Source organism: Salmo salar, unplaced genomic scaffold (genome assembly GCF_965601325.2).
Source record: "Salmo salar unplaced genomic scaffold, fSalSal1 ptg000129l, whole genome shotgun sequence".
Classification (NCBI taxonomy): Eukaryota; Metazoa; Chordata; class Actinopteri; order Salmoniformes; family Salmonidae; genus Salmo; species Salmo salar.
In genome coordinates this window covers 705,001-723,161 of record NW_027675318.1, presented here as the reverse complement: position 1 = coordinate 723,161, position 18,161 = coordinate 705,001, and the positions used below count along the sequence as shown (strand labels likewise).

Sequence of the window (18,161 nt, the reverse complement as noted above, 5' to 3'; positions counted from 1 at the left end):
AATCCATTTCACCATGAGAGTGAAATCCCGCTGGCCTTTGATGGGGAGAACATCCAGGCCCTCGAGGACGTCCCCGTGGGACTTGGGGCTCTGCTACGACTGGATTTTTATTTTCTGTAACATTTCCCCAAAATGTCAGAAAAACTATTATGTTGTTAAGTGACTGTGTTCTGGGGATCAGAGATGTTGGGGTGAAGTTACCAGGGCCGGTCATAAAGATGGAAAACTTCCTAACATAACTAAGTGGATATGATATACACACTAAAGCTGAAAAATCTGTATTTAGCATCAAGTCTACAATATTGTTAGTTTACCTATGATTCATCTTTAATGTTGTTTTTATTGTACATCATTATTTTATATATTTTAAATGTCATGAAAAGCACTATACAAAGAAATGTATTATTTATTATGGTCTGACATGTCTGCAGAAATATTGCAATATTGTAATGTGTTTTGTTTGGTAAATTGTTTTGTAAATATTAATTCATATTTGTGGTGCCACTAAATAAACAATGAATTATTTAAATCAATATTGTCAATATTGTTATTATTATTAAAATATTGTTTTATAATGGGGAGAGGGTGGACAGGGAGTTTAAAAAATTAACCCCAAAAGGTTCTTTGAGGAACCATGATAAGGGGTTTTTCAGAGAACTTATAGGGGTTCCCACAAAATGTTCTTCAAATAACTTTTAGGGGTTCCCCCACAGTTCCAGTTTGAAGAACCCCTAAAGGATACTCCAGGAACCTTTACTTTTTAGAGTGTATATTGATAAAAGTCACCTGGTCTGAGAGACATTTACATAGTTATACACAGCCCAATTTGGGATGACTATTTTAGGGTGAAATAGTGGCCACAACAGACAGACCTGATATCGACCATAATTCGACGTCCTTGGACGTCATGTGCTGACTGGGTATGACCAAAGTTATTATATTTAGCTACACTTTGTAGTACATTTTTACACTATAATAAATGTTTCTGATGCCACATCACCCGTTTTCAAAGGGAGTCGTTGGTTTTTAGGGGCAGTCGCTTTTTAGCTTTTTGTCTGAAAGTATTTTCTCAACTGCGATACCAACTCCACTCTATAAGGAATGTGAAATGATTTATACTTGTACTTTTAATACTTAAGTATATTTTAACAATTACATGGCGCTTTATTCCTGAATCCAGCTATCCGTAGATCTATAGGTGACTCCTCGCTTGCTCTGTTGATCTTTGTTGTGTTTGTTAACCATGTACAGTAGTCTCATCGTTCTACTCCCTGTCAATATACTGTGGTCTCAATCACACTCATCTAATGAACAGGCACCCCACCCAGAGCACGTCACTCCATCAACTGTCCTGCTGTCTGCAGCTAGGGAGAGCCAGCAGCACAGGACTTAGTGAACAAAGCAACACATATTGTGAGTGTGACTGTATCTGTGTGTACGGTATGAGAAGAGCGATACAGAGACACAGAACGTCATTGTTCTCTACACTCAATCATAAAAGTTCACTTTCCAAAGCACATCTTTGTTTTTTGTTTTTTACCTGGAAGCCATATCAAATATATCTCAGATTATAAGTAAATGCATAGTAACAGCTCATTACCACAATTAAACTAAACAACACAGCCTCTGTCGACACATCATCTGGCTTCAGACAGAAGCTGTTGAATATTTTTTTACCGCAAACATAACATACAGTCTGCAAGCGTATGAAATATACATAACTCGGCATCTAGTAGATATTCAGTTTTCCCGATTATAAACAGATAGAAATGCCATGCACCACAAGTGATTCATTTCAATAAAAAGGCTTACTTCAAGTCTAGCAAACCAAACACTATAATTTCAGTACAACATGCAGTTGAACACATGTACAGTATATAAACTATCAAGAGAATCTCACCTGCATTGTCACTGCACTTGTTAAAAGTCCACCTTTAGTGCCTGCAATATTGTGGAGAAGTATATGGTCCAATGGTCATTGATGCCCTTTTCGGAGTAAATCCGGCTGATAGGAGACAGGAAATGTATAGTCCTTGTATCACGCTGCCTCCACAGAATTCGTACACCTACAGTAGACAGAGAAGCACTGCGTCACTGTACTGTCTTTCTTGCATTCTTTATTTACTTCACTCTCTGTGTTTCAGCCTTCGCTATCTGTCTGTCTCTCTCTCACTCTCTCTCAACCTCTTTTGCTTTCTCTCTCTCTCTCTAGTAGTCTCTGAGTCTCTCTCACATGAGCACGCTTTCTCGCTCTTCCACAATTACAGCTGCAAGCTACAGTCCACACAGAGCAGCTTCTCTCTCCCAGTCTCTTTCCCCCACACTTTCCCTCCCCCTTCTGTCTCTCACCACTCCAAGCGACTTATATGCCCTATGTCTTGTGCGCTCTCTACACTCATAAAAAAGGTGCTATCTGTCCCCATAAGAGAACCATTTGACTAACCTTTTTTGGTTCCAAGTAGAACACTTTTGGTTCCTGATAGAAACTTTGAGGTTCCATGTAGAACCATTTCCACAGAGGGTTCTACATGGAACTAGTGCTGAGCGATAAGTGTTTTTTGAGCTCGATTCGGTTTTGGGTTCGATTATAAAAAAATAATTATGTTTTTTTATTTTGTTTACGATAATTTTTTTCAAAATTAAATGCATTATGAAATAATGACATTCAAAGGATTTTAGAGCTTTTTAATTGAAATTCTAAAGCCAACAACAGTGAACATTCACATTCAATTATTTCTGTCAGGTCCACATTGGGTTGACATCAATAGAAAAATAGGAAATTGCTATGAAATAATACAATATTTCAGTTGTGTATATTACTTAGTTTTATTTGATGGCTTTATTATTTTTAATTCCTTAAAGTCATCATCTCATCTCTGCTCAGGCAGTAGCAGCTAGCCAGACAAAGTTATCTCTGCGCACCCTGTACTGTACTGTCTTTAGTCATCCTATTCAGCTAGGCAAGCCTGCCTAAGTATGTTGCAGAGCTGTCTGACAAAATTATTTGACTAGCTCTTCAAAGTAGATAACCAACCTGGACTGGCGGGTAGATGTAACTTAGTAAACGAAATCTGGGACACTTCAATTATACTGAACAAAAATATAAATGCAATGTGCAACAATTTCAAAGATTTTACTGAGTTACAGTTCATATAAGGAAATCAGTCAATTTAAATAAATTCATTAGACCCTAATCTATGGATTTCACATGACAATATTGAATAAAATATTCAATATTTTATCAATATTGATAAAACAATATTGGCCTCATTATGGGCCTCAGAATCTCGTCACGGTATTTATGTGCATTCAAATTGCCATTTTTTTGTTGTCTGTATTTTATGCCTACCCATACCATAACCCCACCGCCACCATGGGGCACTATGTTCACACGTTGACATCAGCAAACCTCTCGCCCACACAACGCCATACACGTGGTCTGCGGTTGAGAGGCCGGTTGGTCGTACTGCCAAATTCTTTAAAGCAACGTTGGAGGTGGCTTCTGGTAGAGAAATTAACATTAAATTATCTGGCAACAGCTTTGGTGGACATTCTTGCAGTCAGCATGCCAATTGCACGGTCCCTCAAAACTTGAGACATCTGTGGCATTGTGTTGTGTGACAAAACTGCACATTTTAGAGTGGCCCTTTATTGTCCCCCAGCACAAGGTGCACCTGTGTAATGATCATGCTGTTTATTCAGCTTCTTGATATGCCACACCTGTCAGGTGGATGGATTATCTTAGCAAAAGAGAAATGCTCACTAACAAGGATGTAAACAAAATGTGAGAGAAATAAGCTTTTTGTGCGTATGGAACATTTCTGGGATATTTTATTTCAGCTCATGAAACATGGGACCAACACTTTACATGTTGAGTTTATATTTTTGTTCAATGTAGTATGATGTTACGAATTACAATTCGTATGATATGTTGCTAATTGCAATTTGTTATGAATTGCAAATAATGCAATATGTTATGAATTTGCTAAACTTCAAATTTGTTGTGGCTAACGTTAGCTAGGTGGCTAACACTAACCTTAACTAGGTGGCTAACGTTAGCTAGGTGGCTAACACTAACCTTAACTAGGTGGCTAACGTTAGCTAAGCTAGAGGATAGGGTTGGGGGTTATTGTTAGGGTTAAGGTTAGGGTTGAGGTTAGGAGTTTGGTTAAAGGGATAAGGTTAGGGGAAGGTTTAGCTAACATGCCAAGTAGTTGCAAAGTAGCTAAAAAGTAGTTGCTAATTAGCAAAAATGTTAAAGTTGTACATGATGAGATTCAAATACACAACCTTTGGGTTGCTAGACCCAACCACCCCGACCAACCACCCAACTTTTGTTTTTGCCATAATTAACCTTCTGTCTTATGTAACCATACCAAACATAACACATCATACTAATTTGGAGGTCCCGGATTTACATTTACTATGTTACGTCTAGTCTATGAGACCAGGCTGAGATAAGGCATACTTTCACAAACTGTCTCTATCCCTCTCTCATTGTTGTGTTGTGTACATCTCCTATGTGGTTTATGCGGTCTGTGTGTATCTAACCTAAAGTAGCAGGCGTAAAAGTTTCTCTCTGTCCGAGCTGGAAAGAACAGCCAGCTTGCAGAGGTGCAAAATGTACTCAATAGTCATAGTTGAGTAAAAGTAAAGATACCTTAATAGAAAATGACTCAAGTAGTAGTGGAAGTCACCCAGTAAAATACGACTTCAGTAATTAGATTTTTATTAGAAAGTCAGTTAAGAACAAATATTTATTATTTACAATGACGGCCTACCCTGGTCAAAACCGGACGACGCTGGGCCAATTGTGCGCCACCCTATGGGACTCTCAATCACGGCCGGATGTGATACAGCCTGGATTCAAACCAGGGACTGAAGTGACACTTCTTGCACTGAGATGCAGTGCCTTAGACCGCTGCGCCACTCAGGAATAAAAGTCTAAAAGTATTTGGTTTTAAATATACTTAAAATAAATGGAATTGCTAAAGTAAAAATAATTTCAAAATACTTATATTAACCCTTGTGTTGTCTTAAGGGTCATAATGACCCTGCACTATGTTTAAAGTAGAGAAAAACTCCTAAATGATATTTCTTCAACTTGAAATTTTATGACTTTTCCTAGAGTGATCCTAACATTAGAAAAAGTGAAACATCACCTTTGTTCATATTTCCATGAAAGCTGTACACCACCAGGGTACAAAGATTGTCTTTTGACCCGGCAGTTATAAAATAATTTACACACCACAAAACCACACACACACACACACACACACACACACACACACACACACACACACACACACACACACACACACACACACACACACACACACACACACACACACACACACACACACACAATGAAAAAGTGAGATTATGTGTGCTACTGATTGAACTCAGACATAACTATAACTTTCTTGTGCATGTGCAGCATCTCCCCTCCATGACCCCACACATGACTCAAGTTCACAGACAAAATAAAAACAACTTCAGACAAAATAAACAACATTGCAGACAAAATAAACATTTATTGAAAGCATTGTTTACTAATGGGGAATGCAGTCAGAGGCTATAAAGGTGCTGCAGATGACAGTCCCCCAGTTCTCTCTTTGCTGAAGACATGAGTGCACGTTTCAGTGCCCAACAGGTCGTAGATAAGTGGAACAAGAGGGTGTTCCTGGAGCAGCTGGGAAAGGCACTTGTAACCCCATGCATTCAAAGAAGGGAGCGCCTCCCATACACAGCAGCCTCTGCAGCGCTTGTGAAAGCTGTTCAGGGAGCTGAATCTTGTCCTGATCCACCTGAGACTGCAGCTGGGGCAGGCAATAGGAGGAGATGCCAATCCTTCCCCCCCAAAGAAGGACTGTAAAACAAATACAATGTGCTGCACATGTGAGAAATACATCTGCAAAGTCCATGCACACACACTTGCATACTGTCCTAGATGTGCTAATTAGAGTTGATTGATTTATGTTCCTCACGTTTTTGTTTTGCATCTATTATCTTATTTTATTGGTATTTATTGTTGTTGTTTACACACATTGTGGGTGGGGGCAATGGTTCAAAAAATGGGAGAAGACTAGTATTTTGTAGTTGAATTCCTCATTGTACAGTATATAAGAATACGTTGCCAAAAAAGTTCAAGACTTATTGTTTCCCTTCAATAAAATGCATTCAAAACTACTTTCTGCACATTTCTGCTACTTTCTTAGGCTATACAAGTGCTATCTCTTGATAAAAAAAAATGTATGTATACACCTATGCAGTAGCTTTAGCAATAATAATTATAGTAATAATAAACCTCAACTTTAGTAAAGAAAACAATTATGACAGGTGTGTTGTAATAAAAGCAAGTGGTGTCCACAAATTAAATGCAGTCTTTCTGCATTGTGAAGAGGGAAAACCCAGATATTCACAAAGTTTGTGATGAATGACAGGTTGTTTCTTCATGAAAAATAAATGTAGTGTTTAAAATTCAATTACAGTTTATCTCAATTGTTTACACACAAATACTGGTACTTGAAACACAATGACCACAACATGTAACTCATGTACCAACCCCCTGAACCAATTCTGCTAAACTACAAGCACAATTCCTGCTTTACACTCAAATTGCAGTTCTAAAACACACTTTTTTCAAAACACTACACACAATTCTTTGCATTTGGCACAATTTTCATGCAGAAAATCTCTTGTTTTCACAATGAACACACTGCCATTCAAATATGCACACTGACTCATCACATGGGCAAACACCCGTCACACAGTTTTACAATTAGCAATCAGAGCTTTAGCATAAAAGGGCAACAGGTAAGCTCTTCTGTTTTGGAGCAATGGATGCCAACATTGGAAACAGAGGCAGAGCCAGAGGAGTGAGAGTAAGAGGAGGAGGACGGGGAGGACAAGGACGAGGACGAGGAAGGCCAAGGACCGTAATCTCTGATGAGATCCGAGCCACTTTGGTTGATCATGTGGTCAACCATGGTCTAACAATGAGGGAGGCTGGGCAAAGAGTACAGCCAAATTTGAGCAGGTACACTGTAGCATCCATCATCTGGACATTCCGAAATGAGAATAGGTAAGAAATCTACTCTCACTAGAAAATTGCAGTACTGCATATCAATACAGTACTCAATGAGTACAGTAGTACAGTATTGCCTGTGGACTGTTCTGTAGGACTGTAAAAATAAAGTATGTTTCAAGTATTTGGGAAATGTATTCCTACTTTGTATTTACAGTATTTTACTATTTGTTTGGCAGAACTGAAAGATTACCAACACAAGGTGGTCAGGAACGTGTTCTGTCTCCTGAACAGGAAACTGAAATCATGAACATGGTCCTTGAAAATAACGCCATAACATTAAGGCAAATACAAAGAAAAATAATAGAAAACAATGAGATATTTCAAAATATTGATAGGGTAAGCTTATCAACACTGGACCGTGTCTTGCGCAGAAATAATCTCAGGATGAAGCAGGTCCACAGGGTGCCATTTGAACGCAATTCAGAAAGAGTCAAAGAATTGCGATATAACTATGTGCAAGTGAGTCCTGTACAATCCCACAAATGATGCATACTCTCAACACTGTATAAATTATACATATTTCAGTATTGTAATCATAATGATTGTGCTTCACAATAGTGACCACTCCATGTCTATTTCTGATATTGTCATGTGTGTTTCAGAGAGTCCTTGAGCTAGAGGTGGCTGCAGTGGAGCACCAGTTCATCTTCATTGATGAGGTTGGATTCAACCTCACAAAAAGACGAAAGAGGGGAAGGAATATCATCGGCCAGCGTGCCATTGTTCAAGTCCCTGACCAGCGCGAAGGGAACATCACAATGTGTGCAGCGATTACCCACCACGGCGTCATCCATCACCATGCTACCCTTGGCCCCTACAACACCGCCCATCTGATCACATTCCTGGACACCCTACACAACACATTCATTCCACCAAATCAGGTAGATGGCCCAGAGCAGCTCAGGTACGTTGTCATTCGGGACAACGTAAGTTTCCACAGGGCTGCTCTGGTTCGTAACTGGTTCACTGCCCACCCACACTCTTTAGTTGTTTATCTCCCTCCATATTCTCCATTCCTCAGTCCTATTGAGAAATGTTTTTCTGCCTGGAGATGGAAAGTGTATGACCGAAATCCACAAACGCGTATACCTCTTCTCCAAGCTATGGAAGACGCATGTGGAGATATAGCAGCTGATGCTTTTCATGGCTGGAATCGCCATGCTTGGCGATATTTCCCCCGCTGCTTGGCCAGGGAAAACATTGCTTGTGATGTGGATGAGGTGCTGTGGCCAGACCGCAACAGAACAGAGGATGCAGCATAGTTTCTTTGAATTATTTTTTTTTTTTTTTACTGTAACTGTATACATTAAATTCTTCTGTTTTGTATGTAGACTACTGTATGTGCAACTTTGTGTTGATTGAGAATGGGATGTACACTGTGTACATTGTTTTTGTGGGAAAAATCAAATATATTTGTTACCGTGTATTTGTGTGTTCAGAGTATAAAAACAATATTCTCAAATATTTTACAACACACTTATGTACGTACTGTCTGTAGTAATGGCAACACTGAACCAAAAAAAGGCCTAAGTCATTATGATGAATGGAGAAGAAGTGTTTTCCATTCATCATAGTGTTTTACATTGAGCACATCAGTGTTCAACTGGTTCTTATAAATGTCTATTAATATGATGGTTTGTGTGTGTCATTTGAAAACAAAATACCATTTTGATAAGAAATAACATTGTTTTGAATGTAAAGTTTCATTTTGCTGGAGAATTGAGGGGTTTTGACCATTGTATGTGTGTTTTTTGATTTGTGTGTAGAGTTCTGAGAATAGTAGGCATGCTTTCAGAAAATGTGTGTAAACAATCGAGAAAAACTGTAAGCTGCTTTATTTTAGGGGTTTAGTGAAGGCGGGTCATTTTTTACCCTTAGGACAAGGGGAGAATACAGAATGTTAAGACTACACAAAGGTTAAACAAACCAGATGGCACAATGTTTTTGTGGATAGCAAGAAAGACATCTGCCTCACCTGCCCTGAATGACGGGTTGCCACTGGCTAGTACACATGATTCAATTATTTTGGATAAGATATTTGTATTTGTCAAAAGGGCAGTTGAGCATCGTGTCACCAGAATAAGACCCTCGATATTTATTGGAAAGGAGCACCAAGCTCATCACCGTGCACTTTCAACACTGTGAAATTCATCATAATATACTTAATCTGTTGCCTAAGAAACTGCATGGTTTCCTGAGTAGTAGTGGGAGGGCCACACTCAATATCATCGCGTGACAAGTTTACTTCGATATGATGGAAATGACATAAAGATTTGAGCATAAAGGCGTTTCCACCGCCATTTCTCGCATAATTAATTTTACAGACAAAAATATCCCACCATGTCGAACGAACAAATTAAAAACTGTTGATAAAAACGTGGTTAATGTAGTTAATTACGACATTTCTGCGCTGAACTAGGTTGAATATTTGGTTAATGAAAACTACAACTCCCTTCAGCCCAGTGTCCCACATAGTTCTTGACTTGATTTCTCTCGTGAATGATTTGATTTCTCTCTGGAGAAACGGCGCGTTGGGATCACAGAAATAACGAACTAAATGGAATTCAAGTCATTGAACCCACATTGGTCAATTAGTTGTTGAATAACCGGAGAAAAAAATACGAAATTTCGGTTAATCGCTCAGCACTTGCCCTCTCTCCAGTGCTTAATTTTAGCCGGATCCTACAGGAACAGGATCTGGCACCTCTCCGTCTTGGAACAGTTTTGTTTTGTCCGGATCCGGTACCTCTTCTGGCATGAAAAATAATTGTCACTTTTTGCAATGTAAAGATTCTAATAAACGTGATCAAAGTTCTTTGGAGTTGCCTCTTCTTTAATCCCCCCCCATCTCTCACTACAATGAGATTCACTTTCTATTATCTCTCTCTCCCGCTCTCTACTCCGATAGACATGAGCCTGCAACTCTCATCTCTCCAGCATTGCAATTCATAATGTCCTTATAGAGCCGCGCAAAGGGTTGAAATACATTTGACAAAGTTATGGTTACTGCTGTCTGTTGAGAAATAAATTAAATAGGCCTAGGCTATTGATGGATTCAATGTCGTTTTCATTGATCTCAGATTCTCAGTTTGTCAGTGTCTAAATTGCCTGTCATTTCGATCATTTTGTGCTTTCAAGACAACTTGGAACTCGAAAAAAAATAAGCCGAATCATGATGTCAGTGATCGTCAGGTCGGAAAGTCGGAGCTCTAGAAGAGGCCAGAGTTCCCCATGTGGAATTTCAAATTGGATGACCATCCAAAACAAATTTTTCCAGTCTGAGCTCGTTATTTCCCCAATTTCGCAGTTGTCTTGAACGCACTGAAGTCTGAAGTCGTAGATTGCCCAGCTCCGAGTTCCCAGTTGTTTTGAACGCAGCATTAAAAAAGATCGTGCCAAAATCTCCAATCGTAAAATGACGTAGAATTGCATTAAATGCGTTTATAAAAAGGCCAAACATTTTCTGGACCCTAGGCCACAAACCTTTTTTCCCCATGTGGGCAACTTCTGTAAATGCCTCTACTTACTGCTCTATGCCACTACGCAAATGTGATGATATGCATGCAATGCAGGTCACCCCCCTCTCGTGCTCACTTGTTCCGGCAACTCCTGATTTACAAATTAGGCACTGTCTAGCTCTTTTTTTCTCCCTCAGTCAGTCTTTTTCCAGTAACTCCACAGTCAACAACTCCACAGTCAACAACGTCTAGCCTAGGGGTGTCAAATTCGATTCACAAGTGTCTGCGGGTTTTTGGTTTTTCCTTTCAATAAAGACCTAGACAACCAGGTGAGGGGAGTTCCTAACTAATTAGTGACCTTAATTAATCTATCAAGTACAAGGGTGGAGGGATAACCTGCAGACTCTTGGCCCTCTGTGGAATGAGTTTGACACGTGACTAACCCTTACCTAGCTCTCTCTCTCTCTCTGTGGCTTGTATTCTTTCCCCTGGCTTCCTTGTTTGGGCACTCTCTCCCTCCCCTACTCGCTCTCTCCTCTTCCCCCTTTCTCTCCTTTCTCCCCCTCTCTACTCTGTTCCTCTCTCATTCTTCCACCCCTGGCAGTGCACTCTTAATCCCCCCGCCAGAGTCCATGCCCTTGTAGAGCAGAGAGCATACGCTGGCGACCGTCAGCCCAGCTCCAGTTGATGAGGTAGCAGCATATCGCTTAGGGGCCCTGGCATGGGTCACATCCTGCCACGGCCCTGCCGCAGCCTTCAGGGAGGCACCATCCTAGTCAACTCCCCCCTCCACTATCACTGCACTTCATGTGTAAGCACTGAGCATTCATGGCTGCTTCACCCAATCATAATAACTTATCACAATAAAATAACAACAGCTTGCAGTCAACGGTAGATCCACCTAGCCAGGTAAACACTTCTTTAATCACTAGATTGTAATACTGGGGTGGTGAACTATTAATGACTTACCACATAATTGTTAACAATATATAAATGAACGTCATATAAATGCACACACTCAATCTCATAGCAATATAACAAGGTCATTCTTCTTTCCGATTTGGATAATCTGGCAACGTCAAAGCATTCCCCCTAGCATGTCCATGTTTGTCTTGTCTTATAATGCATTTGTGTGGTATGGAGTCCACATACCTACAAATCCAGAAGGCTAAATTAAAATGGCGTGCTGACTGTTAATGGAGTGGGACAAACATATGACTTCACTGTCTGTTGTGGCTTCAAGCTCATGTAATGAATAATACAACAGTCTCCACCTGTATCAGTGCAGTCAATGGGCCTGACAGTTGCTATTTATATGTATATTTTCAGCACAGTGTCTTCCCTCCACGATCACACTCAGTCAACTTGTCCTTGAATTACACAGACAAGATAGCAAAACAATACCCAGAGAAAAGACAGTTTATTATCCTCTTTTAAAAGCTAATCAGCATGTAGTGACATAGCCTGATGCAAAATAGAAATTCCAGGAGAAAAACTCTCCATGTAACTAAATTATGCTCTGAATGAAAGTAAGCTCACCCATGCGGTTAATTTGACTAATTTTCTGAAATGACTTTTGTTTCTCATGAGGCGATGTAGCTAGCTAATGAGTTTGTCGGTCCACTCCAGCTGAATAATATGTATAGAGATCCTATTAAATAACTATTCTAGTATTCTAATTCATAATTCTATGGTCATATGACCCACAATGAGAGACAACTGGGGAATGCAGCTGATCGGTAGATTACTACGCTGACATCACAATGTCAGACCTGGGAAGCACTGCTCCCATTGCCTTCCCATGCCCTCCGCCCATTTTCTCGGTCAGTCACAGCACCCCACCCACCCTTTTCCCCACCCCCTCCCACTTAATGACCCCATACCTCATTATGATCTGCAAAGTCCCTTGGTGTCCTCTCACCATATTTATTTTTAATTGAACCTTTATTTAACTAGGTAAGTCAGTTGAGAGCAAATTCTTATTTACAATGACGGCCTACCAAAAGGCAAAAGGCCTCCTGCAGAGACGTGGGCCTGGGATTAAAAATAAAAAATAAAAACAATATAAATATAGGACAAAACACACATCAAAACAAGAGAGACAACACAACATATGGTCCCCCACAGCACACCCTATCTCTTTAAAGGTACGGCACTCTGGTAAGAATGTACTGTATTTTCAACCACATGGCTGTCAGGTAGAGTCATAGCATCTGTACTGAGAGTGGTGTTATTGATATTTTTGCTACGAGTGCTTTACTATGTAGATTCTCCTCTTGTCATTTGTGAATTATTCCATCCTGTCTCAGAAGCACTCTGATGTAGCCAATGGTAATGTGCAGTTTGAACCATAACAACGTTTTAGTAAAGGGATGAGGGATGGCACTGGAGAAATGAAACCACTTTCAAAATTATAGACAGAGTTATGAATGCAAGGACTGACCTTCCACGGTATCAAAGTTATAGTTTTAACCATGTTTTGAGGCTATACAGTGTTTGTTTACATTCACATTGTTTACAAACAATGGAGTTAAACTAGATTATATTTTGCATTCTGATGGGGTACAACAGTTAAACTAAGGTCATAAATAGATGTATTGAAAAGTTGTTGACAAGCAGCCAGCAGCCAGTCCTCCAGACTGCTGCCTGAGCACCTTTGTCTGCTCACACAAGCTGTGCTCTGCTTTGATACCAACACAGAAATATATAGAAAGTCACTGATTTAATATTTCATATTTGTAACGAACATCTAACAACAGATGTCTGTTTGTATGTGGTCTGACAGAGGTTTGAGGACAGTGAAGGTCAAATGCGTAAGCATCGTAAATGATTGCACTCTGAAGCAACAAATCTATAAATTAAACTGTTGACAGGATTATATCTTTGCCCCTTGGTGGAGTCAATCAAACTAAAAGACGTCAAGAAAAGTCAAGAAAGTCCACAGCCCACTTGCCTGACTCCTGCTATTCAGAAGAGTACAATTTTTTATTAAGGGTCTGGAAAAATACACAACACTATTTACATAGATAGAGAGGCTCCTCAATGGGAGCAGCACTTGTGAATACAATGAATTCAACTGAAATACAATGAACTCTTATGACTCAGAGCAATGGATTTGAAATATTCTTTCAAAATAAAATATCAAAGAAATGAATGACGTCCAGAGTTACAAAATTCCTGTAGTTGTCATTCAAGACTATGTGATAACTTGTTGATCTCAGGAGGTTTTGAATGTTATATGATCACATATGACTCAGGCATTTGAGTCACCTGGTTCAAAGGGACAGTTCACCATCCTCTGATTGGCAATCAGTGTGTGGTGTAAACCTTTGTTGATTCCGTATTGAATAGCAGTGATTGAATCAACGTGAATAGCTTGAAACATTCATGACTAAGACCTTTGTATAGACAGACATAGCTATCCTGATTTGTGCTGCAGCGAAAATAGAGAGGATGCATAGTACAGTAATGCATAGTACAGCAACGTGAAAGTGCAACCATACAGCTGAAGAGTAAAGGCTGGTAACAGTGCACCAACTCGTCTCTTTCTCCTGCTTTAAAAACCTTTTACTGCAGAGGACTACATCAGTGTCACACAGAGTGTTTCTTGGTAGTCAAACAAATCTACTTTGAAACAAAAGTACTCCACTCGTAGGAGTGGTTTGTTCATAACCATCCTCCTTTTTGAGGCCACTAGGTCATTTGACTGCAGGAAAGGGCTACAGCTGGAATCCTTAATTGGTGAAACTGCCACATCCGTTTGGGATTACAACAACAAAGAAGTTACTGCAAACAACCAACACTGTTTTTCCCTCTGACATTATTGCATGCGTGATAGAACAGCACAATATGTACTGCAATTTTCTGACGTCGCTGCCGGAGTCTCCTCTCCTCTGTTTCAACAACAAAACAAAAACAATAACAAAAAAGACACACACACACACACACACACACACACACACACACACAGACACACACACACACACACTACACACACACACACACACACACACACACTACACACACACACACACACACACACACACACACACACACACACACACACACACACACACACACACACACACACACAGAGACACACACACACACACACACACACACACACACACACACACACACACAGACACACACACACACACACACACACACACACACACTACACACACACACACACACACACACACACACTACACACACACACACACACACTACACACACACACACACACACTACACACACACACTACACACACACACACACACACACACACACACACACACACACACACACACACACACACACACACACACACACACACACACACAGATTTGGTCCTCAGATACTCAAGAAGTTCTAAAGCTGCACCAATGAGAGCATCTTGACTGGCTGCTTCGCCGTCTGGTATGGCAACTGCACCGCCCTTGACCACAAGGCTCTACAGAGGGTGGTGCGGACAGCCTAGTACTTCTCTGGGGCCGAACTCCATGCCATCCTGGACGTTTATACCAGGCGGTGTCTAAGGAAGGCCCAGGAAATTGCCAAAGACTTCAGCCACCTAAGCACATGGACTGTTCTCTGTGCTACCGGAGCAACGGGTCTCAGACCAACAGGCTCCAAGATAGCTTCTATCTTGAAAGCAATTCGACTGCTGAATAGCTTCTCAGACTATCTGTACTGACTCTACCTGCACTGGCTATATACACATACACATGTCTCGATCCACACACACAACACACACACATAACACACTCACGCATACTGATGTCACATACACACACACACACGCCACCACAGACTCACACCCAGCATATGCACTGCTGCTACTTTTCACTCTTATTATTATATTTATATATATACTGCTCAAAAAAATAAAGGGAACACTTAAACAACACATCCTAGATCTGAATGAAAGAAATAATCTTAAATACTTTTTTCTTTACATAGTTGAATGTGCTGACAACAGAATCACACAAAAATAATCAATGGAAATCCAATTTATCAACCCATGGAGGTCTGGATTTGGAGTCACACTAAAAATTAAAGTGGAAAACCACACTACAGGCTGATCCAACTTTCATGTAATGTCCTTAAAACAAGTCAAAATGAGGCTCAGTAGTGTGTGTGGCCTCCACGTGCCTGTATGACCTCCCTACAACGCCTGGGCATGCTCCTGATGAGGTGGCGGATGGTCTCCTGAGGGATCTCCTCCCAGACCTGGACTAAAGCATCCGCCAACTCCTGGACAGTCTGTGGTGCAACGTGGCGTTGGTGGATGGAGCGAGACATGACGTCCCAGATGTGCTCAATTGGATTCAGGTCTGGGGAACGGGCGGGCCAGTCCATAGCATCAATGCCTTCATCTTGCAGGAACTGCTGACACACTCCAGCCACATGAGGTCTAGCATTGTCTTGCATTAGGAGGAACCCAGGGCCAACCGCACCAGCATATGGTCTCACAAGGGGTCTGAGGATCTCATCTCGGTACCTAATGGCAGTCAGGCTACCTCTCAATTTAGAACACACATTTAGAACCCTCATTTAGAACGCTCCTTTAGAACCCTCGTTTAGAACGCTCATTTAGAACCCTCGTTTAGAACGCTCATTTAGAACGCTCTTTTAGAACGCTCATTTAGAACGCTCATTTAGAAGCCTCATTTAGAACCCTCATTTAGAACCCTCATTTAGAACCCTCATTTAGAACCCTCATATAAACGCTCTTTTAGAACCCTCATTTAGAACCCTCATTTAGAACCCTCATTTACAACAACAATCAGCGTTTGAGCTGGACACACTTTTTTCAGAAACTATTTACACAAAAACACAGACTACACCAGCGTGACTAGTATCTATGTGGACCCTACTACAGTTTAACCAGCTCAGCTATAGACTACACCAGCATGACTAGTATCTATGTGGACCCTACTACAGTTTAACCAGCTCAGCTATAGACTACACCAGCATGACTAGTATCTATGTGGACCCTACTACAGTTTAACCAGCTCAGCTATAGACTACACCAGCATGACTAGTATCTATGTGGACCCTACTACAGTTTAACCAGCTCAGCTATAGACTACACCAGCATGACTAGTATCTATGTGGACCCTACTACAGTTTAACCAGCTCAGCTATAGACTACACCAGCATGACTAGTATCTATGTGGACCCTACTACAGTTTAACCAGCTCAGCTATAGACTACACCAGCATGACTAGTATCTATGTGGACCCTACTACAGTTTAACCAGCTCAGCTATAGACTACACCAGCATGACTAGTATCTATGTGGACCCTACTACAGTTTAACCAGCTCAGCTATAGACTACACCAGCATGACTAGTATCTATGTGGACCCTACTACAGTTTAACCAGCTCAGCTATAGACTACACCAGCATGACTAGTATCTATGTGGACCCTACTACAGTTTAACCAGCTCAGCTATAGACTACACCAGCATGACTAGTATCTATGTGGACCCTACTACAGTTTAACCAGCTCAGCTATAGACTACACCAGCATGACTAGTATCTATGTGGACCCTACTACAGTTTAACCAGCTCAGCTATAGACTACACCAGCGTGACTAGTATCTATGTGGACCCTACTACAGTTTAACCAGCTCAGCTATAGACTACACCAGCGTGACTAGTATCTATGTGGACCCTACTACAGTTTAACCAGCTCAGCTATAGACTACACCAGCTTGACTAGTATCTATGTGGACCCTACTACAGTTTAACCAGCTCAGCTATAGACTACACCAGCATGACTAGTATCTATGTGGACCCTACTACAGTTTAACCAGCTCAGCTATAGACTACACCAGCATGACTAGTATCTATGTGGACCCTACTACAGTTTAACCAGCTCAGCTATAGACTACACCAGCATGACTAGTATCTATGTGGACCCTACTACAGTTTAACCAGCTCAGCTATAGACTACACCAGCATGACTAGTATCTATGTGGACCCTACTACAGTTTAACCAGCTCAGCTATAGACTACACCAGCATGACTAGTATCTATGTGGACCCTACTACAGTTTAACCAGCTCAGCTATAGACTACACCAGCATGACTAGTATCTATGTGGACCCTACTACAGTTTAACCAGCTCAGCTATAGACTACACCAGCATGACTAGTATCTATGTGGACCCTACTACAGTTTAACCAGCTCAGCTATAGACTACACCAGCATGACTAGTATCTATGTGGACCCTACTACAGTTTAACCAGCTCAGCTATAGACTACACCAGCATGACTAGTATCTATGTGGACCCTACTACAGTTTAACCAGCTCAGCTATAGACTACACCAGCATGACTAGTATCTATGTGGACCCTACTACAGTTTAACCAGCTCAGCTATAGACTACACCAGCATGACTAGTATCTATGTGGACCCTACTACAGTTTAACCAGCTCAGCTATAGACTACACCAGCATGACTAGTATCTATGTGGACCCTACTACAGTTTAACTAGCTCAGCAGTACCAGTGACATAAAACCCAGGATAGAGGGGCTGAGTGAATGTGGTCTGGACTCTGTGGAGGAGGGTCATTGTGTCAGAGACACTGTAGAAGGACAG

General features: G+C 40.9%; 1 protein-coding gene and 1 long non-coding RNA gene across 2 annotated transcripts in view; both read right to left on the bottom strand.

The window, feature by feature from the left end:
• The window catches only part of LOC145866103 (tripartite motif-containing protein 16-like), a 384,803-nt gene that overhangs the window by 358,321 nt on the left and 8,321 nt on the right, over positions 1–18,161 (bottom strand). The gene's annotated exons all lie outside the window — the stretch shown is intronic.
• LOC145866106 (uncharacterized) overlaps positions 13,498–18,161 on the bottom strand; it is a 5,701-nt gene continuing 1,037 nt past the window's right edge. The window contains exon 3 of the long non-coding RNA XR_014383146.1: positions 13,498–18,161. This exon is cut by the window's right edge and continues 392 nt beyond it. This is a non-coding gene — a long non-coding RNA (uncharacterized LOC145866106).